The sequence below is a fragment of the Ovis aries genome, chromosome 20, assembly GCF_016772045.2.
Source record: "Ovis aries strain OAR_USU_Benz2616 breed Rambouillet chromosome 20, ARS-UI_Ramb_v3.0, whole genome shotgun sequence".
Classification (NCBI taxonomy): domain Eukaryota; kingdom Metazoa; phylum Chordata; class Mammalia; order Artiodactyla; family Bovidae; genus Ovis; species Ovis aries.
Window position 1 is genome coordinate 40,825,663 of NC_056073.1, and position 20,205 is coordinate 40,845,867.

The following is a 20,205-nucleotide window of genomic DNA, read 5'->3' on the forward strand; positions in this document are numbered from 1 at the left end:
ACATCTACTGAATACATTTTACATGTATGACCACAACTATTTCTCAGAACCACCCCATGAAGAGAAGGCTAACTTGATCCAGACTGCACAGGGAGGCAGTGGGAGGAGTGAGGTTCAACCCCACACAGATCTCCCAGCAATCCACAAAGCAAGTCTCCCCAGAGCGCGATGGGACCCAACAGGAACACAGCCGCTCTTGAGTGCTGTGTTAAACCGGAACCTTACCCCCATGCTACTCTAGGAAAACACAAGAAAATGGAAATCCTCTTCAGAAAATTGTCTCTAAAGGGAATAAAGTAGTTATAAGGGAGAGTAAGTTTACCAAAGCTATAAAATGTACAAAACGCACAGATGGTCTTATGCCATTCCCAACATGATGTGAATAAAACACCAGCTATATTTAATTATAAACTGAATTTCAGCTGAATCCTATCCCTCACCTAGACACGGACTACTTTTCCAAACACCTGTCTAATTTCCATTGAATTTCCATCGAAAGCTCTTTCTCAGTTGCACAGGCAAAAAAACAGGACTACAATGACCAGACCAGCATAAATTGATAAGCTCGACCTTGAGGCTTTCGGTCCAAAGACAAACCAATCTCAAATTGGGATGCGGTTCCAATCATGATAGCGGGGCTCCACTCTGGTTATTCCAAACCAGAGTGCCAGGCGGTGGAGCTCACGGTGCTGAACTTCTGTAGTTCCCCAAAGGGGTCAGATACATAGCCATGGTTAACACTGTATCATACTGCATTTCTGAATCTCTTCTAGGCCTTCCTGAAAAGACCCTGAAAGAAACATGTCTACACAGATAAGCACTGTGTAAGTCACTACTCCAAAGCACAAAAATACAAGAACACACACTAGAAACTTCTGACGAGCACAGCAAGAAAGTAGTAGGAACACGCGTCAACTGGCATCTCTGAGCCTGGAAGACAAGTGAAGCTTCAAAAATAATAATAATAAAACTCCAAATTACCAACAGTGCCACACAGAGAAGTCACATTTGACATGCATTTTATGATTTCTGCAATAACAGCAAACTCACCTTTCTATCAAAAATTAAGTTAGGCTTTGCGCCCCCCAAAAAATTAATAGATCCTCAACTAACACTGAAGATGGAAGATGATAATCCAAAACAGCACATAATCCAAGTCTTCAAAACTCTGTGATATAAGCAGCAGCTTACAAATTATGGTATTAATGAAAATAAAGAGCGATGTCCAAAGCATTAAGCAGGGAGTTACACTGTTTATAGCTAATTAACAGTTGAGTGTTACAGAAAACTTCAGACCAAGAAGAGATAGACAATCTGAGATTAAAAATTTTCAGCTGAGAACATATAAAGATAGATACATGCTAAATAGGACAGAACCTATCAAAGTAACACCAGTCAACACTGAATAATCTATCTTCATAGAAAGTTTACTTCTAAAATCAGATCTTCTGAGGGCTAGGAATGTTCTGGATTTATAGAGATGAATGCAGAGCCTTCAGAACTTATAAAAACCACTGAAATGCACACTTTAAATGGGTGGATTGTATGGTATGTAACATATTTCAATAGAGCTGTTTAAGAAAACAGCAGTTCATCAGACTGTCACATAAACTTTATTCAAAAAAACTCTTTCCAAAAAATTATATTTTTCAATTACAACTGCTGAGTCAGCCAGAGCTACACATACCCCAGGCTGACTACTAACCTCCAATGTAACCAGGGAAATCTCTGTATGTCAAAGCATTTCAGCTTTGTTACATGGAACATGTGACAGAATGGAAGAGAGGAAACTAACTAATCAAGCACCACCCACTGAATTTAAGAAAAACAAACAAACCCACACAGAAGTAGTGAGTGCCACCTCTTTCTTCTACTTTCCAAAAGTGCTTTAGGTTTGACTACTACTTTCTACAGTCCAAGCAAGTTTCACAGCTACCATTGGAAACTATAAAATCACCACTTACTCCCCAAGTGTGATAGAATTTCATTTACTTCCCCTAAAACTTAAACTTTCAATTCAATTCTGTATACCTATGCGTTAAGTTAATATTAGGTAAACAGAGTGGTGGGGTTTTCCAGGGGCCTGCCAACACAGGAGACGCGGGGTCAATCCCTGGGTCAGGAAGATGCCCTGGAGGAGGAAATGGCAACCAGCTCCAGTATTCTTGCCTGGAGAATCCCAAGGACAGAGGAGCCTGGTGGGCTACAGTCCACGGGGTCGCAAAGAGTCGGAGAAGACTGAGTACGCAGGCGTGCAAACAGTATGTTAAACTGAAGCTCCAGGACAAATGCTAAGGAGTGCGGTGCTGCGTAGCTGCAAAACCCACTAGACAACCCCCTGGCTAGCTGTCTCCAGGATCTCCCTGGGGAGCTGAAAGAAGGGCTGGCGGGAACTCTGATGCCCAGTTCAGCAAGGTCAGCACCATGGGGCTTAATACTCTGAAGCTGTTTAAAAGGTCCTCCCAGGTAAATCTAAAAGCGGCATACAGGACTAACGACCAGAAAATGAGTCAAGGACACCAAAGCCATTCCCCAATTATTAACTGCTTTGCCTTTTTTCTTTTCAAAATTACAAAATCTATTATTCAACTGAAAAGATGTGATTCCTAAAAAATGGTTAAACAACAACGCTACTGGGGCAAAGTATGAAGGTGTATGATAAAAGATAGTGAGCGGTAATTGTTTCTTCTGCTATGCTCCGAACTGCATTTCAGGAGAACATTAAAGTTGAAATCTTGCATTTACAAAAAATTAAATGTTTAGTTTTTTTAAAAAAATCGTGCTGGTGGTTGTTTAGTCACTCAGTCGTGTCCAACTCTTTGTGACCCCATGGACTGTAGCCTGCCAGGCTCCTCTGTTCGCGGGATTTCCCAGGCAAGAATACTGGAGTGACCTGCTTTGCCCTTTATTCACCACTGGCTTTTCCTGGTCTACCTGGCTCACAGTCTCTCCCGATTACTATGCCAAGATCAACGTGCCTTAGTCTAAACACTCTGATCTTAACCAGACCCTGCTTCAGTCAGAGACAACGGAAGGCCCACAGTAACTCACAGAACATCTGCTAACTGGCACAGCGCTCAGTGACAGGACGTCATAGCCACCCGCCCTGCTCCACGGCACTCGCGGAACCACACGCCGCATCTGCCGCATCTCTCTGACGTACACTCCCAGTGTCACACGGAGAGATCACTCTCTCCAACACACAACCAGCTGTTCACTCTAATCTCAGCCCAGCGTTGGGAGGGTTTTTTAAAGTATAATATTCACCATCTTTGAATCCCACCAGCAGTTAAGTATCCCCACCAAAATGGTAGTAAGACTGATCTGGCTGCATATAAGGAGAACTTAATGACACCTTTGAAGCTCAGTGGAATAAAAAACAAAAGATCAGAAAATCAAATTTGAAAAACATGCACAACAGCATTTCTTAAATCCTAACTAGGACTGCATAACTGAAGCAGTTATTCACAAGAAATCTCATTATTTTTCTTGCCCAGCCTTGGCTAACACATCTTAGAATGCAGGCATAAAATCAAAGCATATACATAATGACTAATTTAGTACTAAATGCCTAAGTAATGGGCAAATAAGGATACAAATCAAATATTCGGATAGAAAAAGGGCACAGTACATAGAAATGTTCACTCGGAAGCATGAGGGTTTACTTGAATGATGCTAACACTTTGTCAACAAAACACTCTGTCCGTAGAAACCGTCTATAATTTTAACCAACCAGGAAACTTCACAGGGTGTCTCCGTGAATAAGAGCTATACAGGGAGACTCATCCAAAGACTTTTTTTAAAGGGTCTTTTTCGACCAAGTACTTCACTCCTCTTAAACTTGAGGCAATAAGTGTGAAGACGCACTAAACTCTGAGGAGGGCTCACTACTTTATTCCAAAGCCAGGTGTTAGTAAATCCTAACAGACACAGCAGAGTGGCTGAGCTGCGAGGCTGAAGATCTGTCAGGCCACTTCAAGTGCGCACAGCCACACCCCCACTGGGGCCAGTAGGCACTGTTAAGGAAAGGAGAGGTAGGGAAGAGCCCACTGCACAAAGCCTGGACCAGGGGCGACTCCATCCCCCATGTTCTGGAACACTGTGCAGCTGGTTACAGAGAAACATGCAGGCAGTTACGTTAAACCAAGACTTGTATAAATCTTGTGTGCAATATGCTTTGGGGGCTGTTTCTGTTTTATTTCTCCATGTTTCAGCCCACTAACTGAAAAAGAAAGAAAAACTGATAAATACAAAATGTTAATAATTATCAGAGTGGTACACATGCTGCTATTTTTCTTTTTTGTTTTTTAGTAACCAGAGTTTCTAAATGTTCTAAAATAAAAAATACTGGTGTGATATAAAAAGCTACTTTAAATAAATCAAACACAAAATAGGATGTCCAACTGTTAGCAAATTACACTCTTCCTCTTTCTGCAATTCCTAACTTTAGACATTCTCAGCACTGCACACCCTCCTGATAATATTTAATTACATCACTGTGTTGGTTGAAAACATTTATTGACTATCTATCAGGGAAGGTACTATAAGGAGACTGTGATTCTGCCCAGGCCTGGGCACTGTTCCAAACCCAGCCTTTCAATGTGATTTCTCATCTCTATTTACTAAAGAATAATGACTAATTCAGCAATCTCGTGGCAAAATTAATTGGCACTCCTTCAATAATTCCTAGAATACAGTATTACCCCAAAGAAGATACTTTATATGTAAATATAAACTTTTCTAAACACAAAACAGATAGCCCCATCAATGATGTGTGGTTAAGTCCTGTTTATTGAGCACCTGTAACTCTGAAGGGCCCGGGAAGAGCAGGCGTTTCTGGTGAATGCCTATGTCAGGTTTGGGGCTGGGGCTTGCCCCAGACTGTGACCACTTCCCCATCTGGTGTAGAGAAAATAAAAGCCTGTCTGCTTAAAGGAAGCCTTTGTTGATTTTATATCCACTGTTTCAAAGAAAATTCATAACTATATTTAAAAGGAGTTAAATTTTCCCACACTCAGAATGTGGGTGAGTTGGGAAGAGCACCCAGGAGGGAGAATCCTTCGTGTAAAATTGATATGTACATTCAGCAAAAGGCAAAGGGTGAGAGAGGGGGTACTAGCTCTGCTTGAATATTTCACACTTTTCCATTGAATAGGAAACATCTCACAACTACAGAGAAGAAACCATCAAGAACTTTTACATAACAGTGAAAATAACACTTCTGTAACATCACACAGGCAGGAAGAATAGCGTGGGTATAGGAGACTTCCTTTTGCAAACAGCCTCTTTTGTTCCTTTTTTTTTTTAAGAGTTATAAAGGTCATGGTGTGTATGTGAAGTACACCAGCACTGGAGCCTGCTCAAGGTGACCCGGACTTTGAGGGTTTCAATTATCACAAAGAGACAGACACGCTCCAACACACGGCCTGGAAGCAAACTTCAGTTAAGATCCCACAGGTAACTTCAGGACTAGACAAGTCACAAGATCATCTGAGATCCGGGAGTGTTACCTAAAGCTATTCAACATTCACACTCACAGGAAACACATTTCTGACCTGGAAGGAACTAAGAAGGGCTGGAATAAAGGTCATGGCACCAGCACCGTAAATCTACCTTCCCTATCACAGCTGGAATTGCAATAAACATACCAGAACACCACCAAGTAGTATGAATGGAAGTGGAGACAAATCAGACGTTTCCTACATATCAATCAGCCACTCTCCAACACTCACCCACTAAAATGACCATTCACAGCCAGACGGGGAGGAAACCTTACAACCTAGGGACTGGCACTCCTCACAAGGAAATAACCTCCTCCTCCTGCACACTAGGAACAGCACACGCCCGACTAACGAAAGCAAAGAATCAAAAGTCCCATTCGGCTTCCCTGGTGGCTCAGTGGTGAGGAATCCACCAGCCAATGCAGGAGATGCGAGTTCTATCCCTGGTCCAGGAAGATCCCACATGCCTTGGAGCAACCAAGCCGGGGCGCCTCAACTATCCAGCCAGGGCCCTGGAGCCGGGACGCCACCACGACTGAGCCCAAGAGAGCTGGAGCCTGTGCTCTGCAACAAGAGAAGCCCTGCATGAGAAGCCCGCCCACTGCAATCAGAGAAAAGTCTGCGCGGCAATGAAGACCCAGCACGGCAAAAATGGAGCCCCATTCTCGTCACCTAAGTCACACAGTCAGAATCAGGCTCAGAAACCAGTCCATGGCTTCTATCTGCTACGATCTCAGTGGTCATCAGCTTCCTTCCTTCCTCTGCGAAGGAAGAGCTACAGAAGACACAGACACAGAGGAAACGGCGGGCCAGGCACTCACAGGCACGGGGGATTTGTCAGGCCTGAGTCTAACAACTTCACAGCCACTGCCTCAGAACACAGCATCTGCATTAAGGCAACTCTTATTTGGAATGCATGGAAGAGGAGTGATTAAAAGTAACTAATTTGGTTTTTACATGAGTCACAATCAATACAGAAAATCAGTTCACCCTTGCCTGGCAAAAGTCCCCACTCCTGACTGCACATTACAGCCTAGACAGCATAAAAAAGCAGTTCTGTGTTGAAAATGCAGAAAACTGACACCTAAAATTTTAACTTCACCATTAAAAAAAGAAAAAACTATTTTATTAGTAAACCAATGCTTAAACAGAACAGAGCGGGGTGGGGAGGGGGGTGTTTTTAATAAGCTCCAGAAAGCAGTTTTCAGCATTTGGGAATTAGTACAACATTCTTCCCCCAGGCAAAATGGTTCCCTTACAAAAGCCTTAGCATCTATCATTGTCTACAGGAATCAACAAATGTTGTTTTAAATGTATGCTTAAGAAGTATACACTACAGCTCTAACTAAATGTTAGCAATTATTAAATTCTGAGGCTGACAGTAACGGTTCATTCCAAAACTGGAAAAGCCAAAGTGTTTAATCCTCAGGTTCCTATTTTTAACAACATACTAAAATTGTAGAGACATGGTCATAAAACACAATTCGAGAAGTCAGAGTTGACACACTTCTCCCCCACCCCCATCCAGAGGCAATCTACCCACTGCCCCCCACCTATTATTATTATGTTTCAGAGAGAGAAGCCCAGCCACACCTTGGCAGTGTCCTCCAGGACAATGGAGGGGCCATGCTTGGGACAAGCACTTCCACCAAGAGAAGGGGGTGTGGCTCTCACTGCTGTTCAACAGGAACAGGGGGAAGTCGAGGAGGAATGGCTGCAGCCTGGACAACAGACTGTGGATGGAGAGCTGGGGGGACGGGGGGGGGGGGGGGTGGCTTACAAGGACAGGGGACCCCTGCACAGCAAGGGGCGAGCAGAGAAAGAGGACCCGCAGCTCGCTAGAGAGCGCTCAGAGACAGGAAGAGAACAAAGGAAAACGGTGCCCAGGATGCAGAGGAGCAAACGGTAGGAGAACAGTCAAACGTCTCCAGTGACTGTCCTAAGACATCAGGGTTCAAAGCAGACCTCCGCCGTAGAGCAAGGTGACCCAGATGTCTCTGATGCTGTGGTGTACAACACGCGGGGTGTGGAGAGAGTTCTCCCCGGGGCCCCTTCTGGTTGTACAGAGCTAAGATGTACTGACTTTCAATTACCATTTACAGAATCAAGAGAGAAAAAAAGGTTGGTGAGTGCTTAATAGTCTGCATCAAGGAGAAATTAAATATACCCCACTGGTTTAATATAATTAACTTTTGAAAATTAAACCAATGAAAATAAATTAATAGCAGCCCTCGTGAGCCTAGGTGGTGTCGTATGCTATTATGGTCCGGGTCTTGAACGGGCAGTAGGAGTCGATTTTTCACAGGAACTAGAATTTTCCCAGTCTTACATTTACATTTATTTTATCATTACTTCAGAGTTTCAAACAGGTCTTCTGTTTCTATATTCTACACTACCCCAGGTATTTCACTATTAAGAATCTAAGAAAGAGACGTACAGAGCACGACATAATGTCTGCCAGGTGATCAACTGGTACAGATAGCCAGTACCTGCTTGACCCATCTGGTCGTCAATGGGCTCTCCAAATGCTGGCTGAAGGAGGAAGAAGAAACAAGCACTTGGCCAAATGAGCCTGTAGAAACTGCTGTGGAAGTTAAGTCAAGCCAAGCCCAGACCAGCTTGAAAATTAAGAGGGGGTCAGAAAAGAAATGGCTGTGAAAACAGGGAATGAAAACTCTATTCCCTTCGATAGGAAACAGTCCTTACATTTCAAGTCTGTATCCAATATAAAAAGCGTCGGCATCTGTAGAACAGAATTATCGGGATGCACTCTCTAAGACCTGAGTTACTCCAAAGTAACTCCAGTGGGGCTCACACCCCCCTGGGCAAGAAGAGTTGCCTCCATGGAACCCCTGCAAGGACAAGGTCAAGTCTTGCTCCATCATGCAGCACACTGACAATGCCTCTTCAGAGACGCCGTCTGTTAATATATGATTTATTGTAATGAAGCAACACAGTTTAATGTCATCAAGAGGCTCTAATTAGAGGAGGCTGCCATGTCTTCACGCTGTCAGATCAATTCCTGTTTGCACATCGTATAGACTTACACACGGTCTGAGAAACACCTCTGCTTGCCTTCCTTTGGGGCTATGGTCTTCCAAGCTGTAAAATGTCATACTTTAAAGGTTTGCCCACTTGGGTTTTGTGTGTCCTTCCATCCCGATAAGCACAACAGGAAAGCCCCTCTCTTCTCCACGAAGTCTTGCAGGGTAACAGATTCCTCTGGTGCTTGTTTGATCTCTGCACAACCACCTCAGTGGCTTGCCTGCCTCGGCCCAAGATTCCCTGATCGCTTGGTAAGCTATGGCATCAACTTTGAATCTCATTTCTGGTGACACATAAACCTTATTTCCTTTCTTTTCCACTTACACATTCCTGAACAAGTTTGGATGCTAAACTAGCTATAATCTTTTCTGCTAATACCTTTGCACAGGGAATTGAGAAAATAAGGGATATCCAATATATCCACATTTCCACGACAGAAGAAGGAATTATTGGTTAAGTCATTTATCATATAAGGGACCTGTATCCAGGATACGTAAAGAATTCTTACAACTCAACGATAAAAACCACCCAATCCAAAAATAGGCAAAGGAATACACATTCTTCCAATAAGGACGTAAAAAAGGCAGGGAGTCACCATATCACCAATCAATTCCACTCCTAACTGAAAAAAAACAACTGAAAACCTTTGTCCAGACAAAATCCTGTATACAAAAGCTCATAGCAGGATTATTTATAATGTGTAATAAATAAAAACAACCAAATGTCATTTATGACTAAATAAAATGTGGTCTACTCATAATACAATATTACTGGCAATAAGAAAGAATTCTGGAAAATCAACAGTGGTGATGATTGCGCAACACTGTGAATGCTGTCCACTGAATTTTCTTCCGAAAATGACTAAAACTGGAAAATTCGCTAGGTACATTTTCTAAAAATTTTAAAAAGTAAAGGGGTTGGCAAGGGAAATATAGACAATATTTGTAATAACTATTAATGCAGTATTAGCTTTAAAAATTACAAATCACTGTATTGCACACCAGCAACTTACCAGCTTCATCAACCACACATCAATAAAAAATAATAATAATAAAAGGGGGATGAAGTGCTGATTCATAAAACAATGTGGATGAACCTCAAAAACACTGATGGGTTAAAAAAGGGGAAAAAAAAGTCAGACAATAAATAAGGCCACATGTTGTACAATTCCATTGTGATGAGTGTCCAGAACAGTCCTATCCACTGCACCAGAGGAGACAGCAGTGACTACCAGGCTGGCGGGAGGGAGGGGAGAGGCGCTGATAGCTAACAGGAATGAAGTCTATCTTTTGGGGTGACAAAAATGTTCTGAAATTAGACAGTGGTGATGGTTGCATTACTCTGTGAACATACTAAAAACCACAGAATTTTATACTTTAAAAGGATGTGTTTCATGGTGCATGGATTATATGTCAACAAAGGTGCTATGCAAAAAAAAAGATGATGATGATAGTGGGAAGAAGCTTAGGAAATGTGCTTGCAAGTGAGTACTCAATATAAAATACAAGAACACATGTTTATTTCCTCAGTTTGGATTTGTCTGTGTTTCAGGGCAACTCCACGCAAAGAATTGTTCTGTGTCTCAACTTTGCAGGGTCTTGTCCCTCAGAAAGTCTTCTCTAAGCTCAGAAGGCCTACCAGGCTGACAGGAAGATCAAGGCACCCACTACATGTCTAACACTCTGGTCTTTTCTCCTGGAGCTCAAGGCAGGTATGCTCTCTACCACACATATTCCATTACAAGTTATGGGTACTTTAGAAGAGAGGTTTCACAGGTTGCTCTTTCCAGATAATAAAACTGTTTCTCCACGGCGCTGCTGTAAAAGACCATCGATTTAATTCAAGAAAAATAAAGATTCAAGATTTAACTGTGAGCCTCTTACATTGACACTATTACATCATGTATTTTGATTCATTAGTAGAAGAATCGTGAGACAAGTTTGAGTTCCAATTACTACTCAGCTGTATCTTTAAAAATTAAACTCATGAGGCAAATGGACAATTTGTTTTTCTCAAATAATCATTTAATCCCCTCCTGTAAAATACCAATAAACCATCAGTGAAGTAACTTCACGTGCATATTCTCGTCCTTCTTGGCAGGTCTTTTTTTTTCCCTACCCATCTTAAGCCTCCCACCTTCTTCCTCCTTCTACACTCTGATGTAAGACTAAGTTAAAGCTACTGGTTTTAAGTTTGGCAGTACTTCTGTTTACCAGCCTTTCCAAATTCTACCTGACGCGGGCTCTTATGGCAGAATGCTACATCTGTAATGGGTGACCTTAGCAGCTACGCTCCCAAATTGCAGGGTGTTGGATAAAGCCTTGCCTGAACGGACAGCTTTGAGCACTTTTGTAGGGGCTTCCTCTGCTCTCCGTTCCCTGTACTAGACTACATGTTTGTCGTGCTTTTTAAATGGAGGAAGGACAGAACCACTACTGACTTCTCTAGACAATCAACATGTACTCTTCGTAACCTACAAACAGGATTTCGCAGAACTTTGAATAAAGCCATCTTCTAAAAACACTGAAGCTTTGAATTGTTCAGTCTTCCCAAGCAGGAAAGTGCAGTATATTTTAATGTTTTTAAGAGATCTTTTGATGTCACCTTCCTAGTATTAAACAATACCTCTCTGCAATATTAGAATCTTTCAGCTGATTCATCAAAAGAAAGTGACTGAATGGGGAAGCTTCTGACTACCCAGTTCCATTATTCATGCTGTGGAGTGTTCAAAATGTAAGTGCTCTGAATACTTTATTATAGAATTTTTTGAGATGCACAAGCTATCCCTTTAGCACCACCAGGCACTAATCTTAAGACCGCCAACCTAAACCATTTATAATCGTATTTCTGTTGGAAGAAAAATGTACCTAATTAACATTATTGGAGATTTAAGAGAGAGAGAGAGGGAGGGAAAGAAAAAAAGAAAACCCACACACTGACACCACATTTCCTCCGGTAATTTTAAGTCGTGACCACTGTGTTGTATCAAGCGCTGGCCACACAAGTGGACCAACTTAACCATTCTGATGCTGGGCAGGATGTGGATGCGGTGGTGTTAATGAGAGCGTGAGCTTATAGTGTAACCTCGCCAGACCAAATAACCTCCTGGCCACACAAGTAGAAAATAATTAAAACAAGCACGATTCCAATTTAGCTTTGCAACCAGATGGTGAAAGAAAAAGCAGACAAAGACTCATTTTGTGAATAACCTGGGGAACAGCTCCTACAGTTTCTTTTAAAGTTACAGTCTGACTCGTGAAATTTTAAAAAAAAAAAAAAGCGAGGCAAAGGACAAAGGTTCTCAACCAGAATTCACTCCCAGAGCATAGACATGTCATTTTCTCCAGATCATGGCCAAAGAAATCACAAATTATTCCTTAAACAAATGCCAAGTTTAATTACAGTAAAGCTCAAAAAAAAAAAGTGTAAAAAAACTCAGGAAAAATGAAGTATAAAAGACAAGATGCTGCTAACCATCTATTGCACTGAGATGTACATCAACAACTACACAACATGAATGCTTCAGATTATCAGGACTATGAAATGACATAAGCCTCCACCAGCATTCTACAAAAATGTTTTCCAAAAATGTTTTCCAAAAAAATAAGATAAACGTTTGCAACCTAACACAATGTTCTTTATTTTCCACACTCAAGAAGAATAAAGGTACTCCGTGGGTAAGAGAAAGAAGGAAACATCTCAAAATTCAGAAACTTGGCTAACAACTCTGGGAAGACAAATGAAGAGACACTCCATCAAGCTGTCTGACCTTCACAAGGTAGACAGAGTGTGTGCTTTAACCTGCGTATCAGAGATGGAAACTCATTCATGAAAGGGAGGCACACACACACACCACCAAATGAGGATGGAAACAACAGCAAAAGAGGCCATCATAACACACACACACACACACACACACACACACACACACACACACACACACACACACACACACACTCTCTCTCTCTCTCTCTCTCTCTCTCTCTCCTGGTGGACTGCGAGCCTGCCATGAGTGAAGAGGCAGAACTCTAAAGAGTTCATTTCAACACATCACCTCCCTTGTGCTCAAGCATATCAAGGCAGGCTGTCTACTCTCCCTCTCCGCTCTGCAGACCTGGAGGCAGCTGGCTTCTCCAGACCCACCCCTCCCCAGTCCCACCCACACCCACTCCCTTCAAAATCCCCTCCCCTGGGAGGATCCCAGACCAGAGTCCTGAGGGATAGTAAGAGGACCATTAAGAAATGAGCTGCAGGACTAAGGGATCCCAAATAATGCAAACAAATGCATCAAAAGGACACTTGTTTCTGCCCCATTAAATTCAAGGACCATTACACAGTCTTTTTCTGGGTTCCAAAACTATTTCTGACCTACATGCTTCCTTCAGTCAATGGATTTACAATGGGTGCAGAGATACTTCTCTGGTCCCAAGGGAAAGATGAGAGCCTACCAAGAACCCCACTTTGATTGAGGGCATCACACTTGGGGGCCTCCAGTCACCTTCCTGGCTGGCCTCCTGCACACCGGCCGCCTGTGCGCCCCCAGCCCATCCTCACTGGGCGAGGGCCTCTCAAGCTACAGATGTGATGGACACTCCACACTCTACATGCCCAATGGGTAACCGTCCTACAGCAGCACCCCTCCCCATAAAACTCACGCTGCTGTCAGTGTGAAATGGGGGGACGAGGTGGCTTGACAATTTGAATTTCGTGCTCTGAGGTCACAAAGCACACAGTCTCGTTATGACTGTGTGCTGCGTTCTCACAGTCCTGGCTTTGGGGTGATGTTAATACTTCACTAGGCAACTTGGATAACAGCCTCACGCTTCGACTCCTTCTTCTGTAAAAACAGTCAGCATTCAGTGGGTTTTAGCTATTTTCTTAGCACTGTACACATATGACCATTTAATCCTTCCAACACCACCAAATAATGAGCCCAGAACACTGCGCAATTCGTGGACATTTTGGTCAGCACCTACCAGGGCTGGCATCCTGTGCCAAGGCCCTCCCTGCAGGAGGCTGACCCTTACACCTCCTGGAATTTTCCCTGTGTGAACTCTCACTCAGGGTGAGTCTTTTCTTCCGCCAACATTTACTGAGCAGCCCGGCCTGTGGTAAACAAATATTCACCAGTAACCCTCTAACAGGATGGACCAACAGGGGCCAGGGCAGCAGAGTGGGAAAGGCACCTCTGAAAACAATTAAGGGCCTGTGAGACAGAAAACAAGACCGAGGTAACCCCAGTACTGAGGATGCATCTAATGGGGGGCGGGGGGGGAGGGGCGGGGCAGGCACGGGCAGAGAAGGCTTCACAAAGGAAATGACACTGAATCCTGAAGGGTAAGAAGGTAAAAGTGGAGGCGAGAAGACTCTGAGGCCCTGCTCATCTCCAGGTGTGTTACTCCGAGTTTTTTTAAAACTGCCCTAGAAACAATCTTCTACCATTGCACGGAGGCTGTTTCTACAAGCTCCTCCAAGTCCTGGGCCCTGCCCTCCTCCCAGCGCAGCCTCCCAAGCTCCAGGGATCTTCTGCATCAGGATAGAAGAGGCAGCCACGGCCTTCAGCCTTGCACCCACTTGCACCATCTAAGACCCCAGGGTCCGATCCTACCCTCCAGGTGGGCAGTCAGGGTTAGACAGTCCACTCGCTCAGTCACACTCCACAACCACATGTGGGTATTCACAGACCCCGGGAGGTAAGGACCTCGCAGAAGTTTCCAGATACCAATTGAACAGTACACAGACCACAGATATGCACCCCCATCCACTCAAAAGAAAAGCGCAGCTGAGGGACTGCAATGTAAAAATGCACAGAGGATAAAGTGGCGACGGGAAGTGAACCCAAGGCTGGGTCTCTCCTCGAAGCAAATCCTCGTCCACCCCAGCAGATCCCTCTCAAAGGCTGCTGGGAGATGAGGCCACACACACACCCACCAGCTGTGGCCTGAGGACAGAGGACCCTGTCCCTCAACAAATTACAGGGCGGGAGTAAGGGTATTAGATTATTTATAATGAAGTTTTATCAAGCAATCTCAGTGCACAGACTTTATTTTAAAACAACCTTTTTTTAAAAAAAAAAGGAGAGATAGAAGAGGAAACTTGAACACTGACTAGTTTTTTCATATTAAAACCTCTTATTTCTATGATCGGTATGCTGGGTATGTTTTCTGTAAACAAAGTCCTCATCTTTTAAGTTTAATAATGGAATGTTCACACAAAAAGTGGTGTTTGAAATCTGCTTTTACTATAACCCAAGGGGTGGGCGTAGACGCTGCAAGGGAAACCACCCTGGCTACGCAGTGCATGTGTTGGAGCCGGGAGACGGGGGTGTGCAGTGCAGGAGACGGTTTTCACTACTTGTGCGCAGGTTGGGAATTTCCTATAATCAAATGTTCTTTAAAGCAGGGAAGGTGCTGGCTCCTCTAGAAAGGTTTTCAACCACATAGACTGTATGTAGGCAGAGCCACCAAATTCTCACACTGCTAGGTTTCAGGATCTCCTGGATCTCTGAAAAACTCAGGACCCAGAGAGCTGTTTTCCACATGGAACACAGGTATTTAGAAATTGACACTCAAAACTGGAAAAAAATTTGAATATACATTAATTCACCTAGAACGTAAACTACTACACATTAACATAAATAACATTCCTATTAAAGTTATATTTTCCAAAATAAAAAAATTTTACTGAAAAATGTGGCACTGTTTTGCACTTCGGCAAGTCTCCTTAATGTCTGGTGTAACCTGGATTCTCATGAAAGAATTCAATCCGCTGCCTTATCTCACCTCTGCCCATTTGAGGGAAACGAGTGAAAAAGAAATGCAATGCCATGGTATTATGCCAGTAATACTTTTCACCTTGCAGATTCCCCAGGAAGGGACTCTGAGAACCCCCGAGATGGGGAGAAAAGTCTGTGACAAAAGGCAGACCTCCCCCTTGCGACCACGCACAGCAAAGACCCTCTACTCCTGTCAAGTGCAAAGAGGCATAAAGTTGTCAGGAAAGGACACTGTGTCCCCCTAAACCCCTTCCCGCACACAGCACTCTCAGGAGGAGGGGCCTCTGTGCAGCAGGAACTTGGGGCAAGATACGTAAACCTTCGCACGGTCAAATCCAATGCAAGTGGCGAACAGCTAGGATGCACTGCCTTCTAGACTGCTGACCCCTAAGAGATCAATTCACGGGAATCCTGACAAATAGTTTTCTTTCAAATCAAACAGGAAAAAAACTGGACAGATCCAAATACATTCACAGATGGTAATGAACACGAGGCCAAGTTTCACGAAACGTTTTGAGCTGCATGCTAGTGCACAGGGATACTGGGTGTCATTCAAAATTTCTCAGCACAGAAATTTCTTTGACTTTTTTAAAGTCAAAGTTTAAAAAAAGGCAACTGTGCTCAGGTGCAAGGCATAGGTTCTAAAGTCTTCATAAAAAAGGGACAGGAAGAAAAACAGCATTAGAAGAGGAAGCCAAACGGGAAGGTGGGCGCTGTTAAGTAAATAGGAAACAACTCAACCTCTCAGGGGACCCAACAGGATGAAGGGACCAGAGGGACAGAACCCAGAGGAGACTGGCTCTGCAGGCACCCGCATGACTCCCTCTGGAAGCATCTACCCTATGGAGCCATTTACTTAAAAGACACAAGATAGATTTACACAAACAGATCCACGAGGATGTTCAAGGGCTGAATCCGGGAAGCCCGGCAATTAATGGGGGAGCGGGGGGGGGGGGGGGGAGTAGGTTAAGCTATTGAAAAAAAGATGAAAGTTGAGCCATGCCCCATATATGAGGTCTCCATGACACACAAGCACCTCTCCTTGTGGAATTTCCCTTCTCTCCTTCCCTCTCAACCTTTGGGAAAGTAACCCAACAGACTCAAAGGCCTTCTGTGATTAAGTGAAAAAAGCAAGTTTCAAAACTATAGGAGGAGGAAGACGAAATTATACACACTACAAAGAAAAACTTTGCGGGTATTCCCTCTAGAAAGAGGTTGGACAAGGTGGAGAATTTATAACTTTATTTCCTTCTGTGTTGTTGAAATGCCTGGACAAGGGCATGGAGTTTGCCAAAGGGCTCAGAGTTTTAAACCAAAATAAAAGGAGACTCATTAAAAAAAAAAAAAAAAATCACCTTTGACTCACACTTTGCACCAAACAAAACTTCAAAAGTGGTCAGAGTGCAAATGTAGAAAATATTATTGAACTCCTAGAAGAAACACAGGAAAGATGATCCTTGCCATGAGATTTCTTAGGATATAAAAAGGAGGAGTTGAGCTTCACTGAAATAATAATGGTTCTGTTCTACTGATGACAATAAATGTTCAAAAATGTCATGGTGTGAGTTGTGATCCCTCCCCAAACTTCAATTACCCTAGCCCGAAGTCCCTCTGAATGTGACTGCATCTGAAGACAGAGTTTAAAGAGGAGACCGAGCTAGAATGAGGTCGCTGGGGCGGGGCCTGCTCGATGACGACTGGCGTACCTATAAAAAGAGGAAGTCTGGACTTGCACAGAAGGACGAGGATGTGAAGATACAGGGCAAAAGCAACCTGAAACTAAGCAGGAAGGCCTCAGGAGAAACAAGCCGGGTCTCAGATTCCTGGTCTCCATAAATGCGCGAAAATTCTTATTATTTAAGCCACTCAGTCTGTGGTACTTTGTTACAGCAGCCCTAAGCAAACTCATACAGAATAAAAACGTAGGTACAAAACATACTTAATAATAGATCCATATCCACAGCATTTTTAGAATTCTCAATACTTGATAAGAAAACAACCCAGTTTTAAATGGGCAAACACACACATGAAAAGATGCTGAACATCTATTAGTCACTAGGGAAATGCAAATTAAAACCATGGTGAAATTCTACTACCTATCTATTAAAATGGCTAAAACTGAAAAGTTGACAAGACCAAACACAAAGGAACCCTCCAGGGCAAAATGTGAACCCTCATACACTGCTTGTGGAATGCATAAAGAATATAGTCACTTTGGAAAAGACTGGCATTTTCTTATAAAGTCAAACATACACTAGCAGTAAGTACCTAGCAATAAACACGATAACCTCACAAAAACATGTGTTTTGCGTGTGTGTGCGTCTCGGTTCCATTCACAATGATCAAATACTGCCAACAACGAAATGTCACAAATTAAGAAACTGGTAAAGTCAACAACAGAACACCACTCAGCAAAAAACAGAAATGAACTTCTAGTGTGAACAACATGGATGAATCTCCAATATGTGAAGGTACTATACTCGACTCAAAGGCTATATGCTGTGCGATTCCGCATGAGACATTCGGGGAAAACCACAAAAAATCCAGAAAAGAACTCAGTGTTTAGAGAGGGGGCACTTGCTGTGATGAGTTATCTGACTCAGTGCATTTATCAAACTTTGCAGAACTGAATTCTTACAATAGATGAATTTTACTGCAAGCTAATTATACCTCAATACATGTTCCACTTTACTCAGGGCCCAAGAATCCTGTACACAATAGACCAGTGCTGTTTATACAGAAATAAAACATGACCCACACAATAATTTTAAGTTACCAAATTGTCACATTAAAACTGCTAAACAGGTGAGGTTTAAAAAATATTTTACTTAAATATACCCAAAATATTATCATTTAAACATGTAGTCAATATAAAAATCAACTGACGTTTAAGATCTAGAGAACAAATTAATAGTTGCCTGTGGGGAGGCAAAGGGGGTGCCACATAGGGGTAGGGGGGGGAAAGGGGGTTTTATGGGACTATATGAAATCATGTGTGTTAAACTATTGAAAATTTAAAGACTCATTCAGTTAAAAAAAAAAAAAACCAAGTGATTTAGCTTTATTTTCATATTACTAAGTCTTGGAAATCCAGGGTGTATTTCACATCGATGGTGCATATCAATACAGACCAGGCATGCTTCAATTGCTCACAGGAGGCTAGAGGACAGGGTCACATCTGAGGTTTGAGTTCTAGAGAGCAGGACTAAGCATGATCCCAAGGAAAAGGCACAGAAGGAAGAAAGGCAAGGTGCTGGGGGTGGCAGAGAGTCGCCCCAGATCTATGAAAGCTGCTGAGTCTGGGACTGGGTTTCTCTGGTGCTGCAACCAGTGAAGTCACTCAGGCACACACGTGCATACAGGCACGCACACACACCCCAGCTCATTCGTCAGAGTGTAAGAAAGGAAAGGCAAAAAACACAAAATAGCTACTCCTACACAATTCAGGGACACCTAATGGATGCAGAAAGGAAGGCAGGAGAAATCCAACTGGAAAACCAGGCTGTGCCTGCCTGCCCAGCAAGCAGGCAAAAGCCCACCGCCTACTCAGATCTAAGAGGTTCCTTACCACAGCCCAGGGGAGCAGAAAAGGAAAAAACGAGAATGAATTTGCTGGGGAAAATACAACCACCATGCGGTGGGGAAAATCAAACTACAGTCCTGGTGCATACTACCTTAGCATGTAACCCAGTCAACGACCAAATCACACAGTCCGATCTCAAATGAACCAGATAATTCAGAACAGCTTGGAATTCTTCTCTTTGGTTTAAGAGTATGCTGCTATGTTTATATTATGGTTATGTCTGATATGCTGGAATTCAGGGGGAGGAGAGTTTTTGTTTTGTTTCAGGGCATAATCTGGAAATAGAAATCATCTGTCCTTCTCTACCCTGAAGTCTCCTCCCGCCACCAACCCCCAATGTTGCAGATACCTCGGACAAAGCTATCTTTTCAGCTAAATGATAACCAGGTGGCTCAATGGTAAAGAATCCGCCTGCCACTGCGAGAGACATCAGTTCGATCCTGGGCTGGGAAGGTCTCCTGGAGAAGGAAATGGCAACCTACTCCAGTATTCTTGACTGGAGAGTTTCACGGACAGAGGAGTCTGGTGGGTTCGTGAGGTCACACAGAGTTGGACACGACTGAGCGAACACACACACAGGAAGTTTGGTTCAGCCTGCAGCTTGATGCAGACAGATACTCCCTGAGCACTGGCTGAAAATGCTGCCCAGAGTTTCAGGTCAGAAACAGTCCTTGAACACTTTCAACATATGCCAAGGCTATCTAAGCATTTCTCGTGTGATTCAAACACAATCCTTACCTGGTAGGTGCTGCGTATCTCCCATTCTGAAGAAAGGCAAGGACTCAAGAGCGTGAGAGTGTTAGTCGCCCAGTTGTGTCCAGTGTCCGACTCTTTACAACCCCATGCACTGTAGCCCACCAGGCTCCTCTGTCCACGGGATTTCCCATGCAAGAGTACTGGAGTGGGTTGCCTTTCCCTTCTCTTCTCCAGGGGATCTTCCCCACGCAGGGATCGAACCCAGGTCTCCCGCACCGCAGACAGATTCTTTACTGTCTGAGCCACAGGGACTTGAGCCCATAAGGACTCAAGAGAAAGATGTTATGCAAAACACACACCTCAGCATCTCTCCGGACCTTCTTGGGCACCAGGAAGCACACTGAGGGGCCACTGCAAAGCAATGCTCGATTAGTCCACACAGTAATGAACACAGCTCTTGCTCTGAGCATCCTGTCTTTAAACAGGTGGACAACCACAGGTCCTACACATACCTTCCCCTTGCCCTTACTGTTTCTTGAAATCCCAGGTCCCACGAGCAATCACTGTATTTATATACTTCTTGGCATGTCTCAAATTACACTTAC

The 20,205-nt window shown here is 43.4% G+C and overlaps 1 protein-coding gene across 9 annotated transcripts in view; it reads right to left on the bottom strand.

The window, feature by feature from the left end:
- JARID2 (jumonji and AT-rich interaction domain containing 2) overlaps positions 1 to 20,205 on the bottom strand; it is a 230,643-nt gene that overhangs the window by 148,710 nt on the left and 61,728 nt on the right. The window lies entirely within an intron of this gene.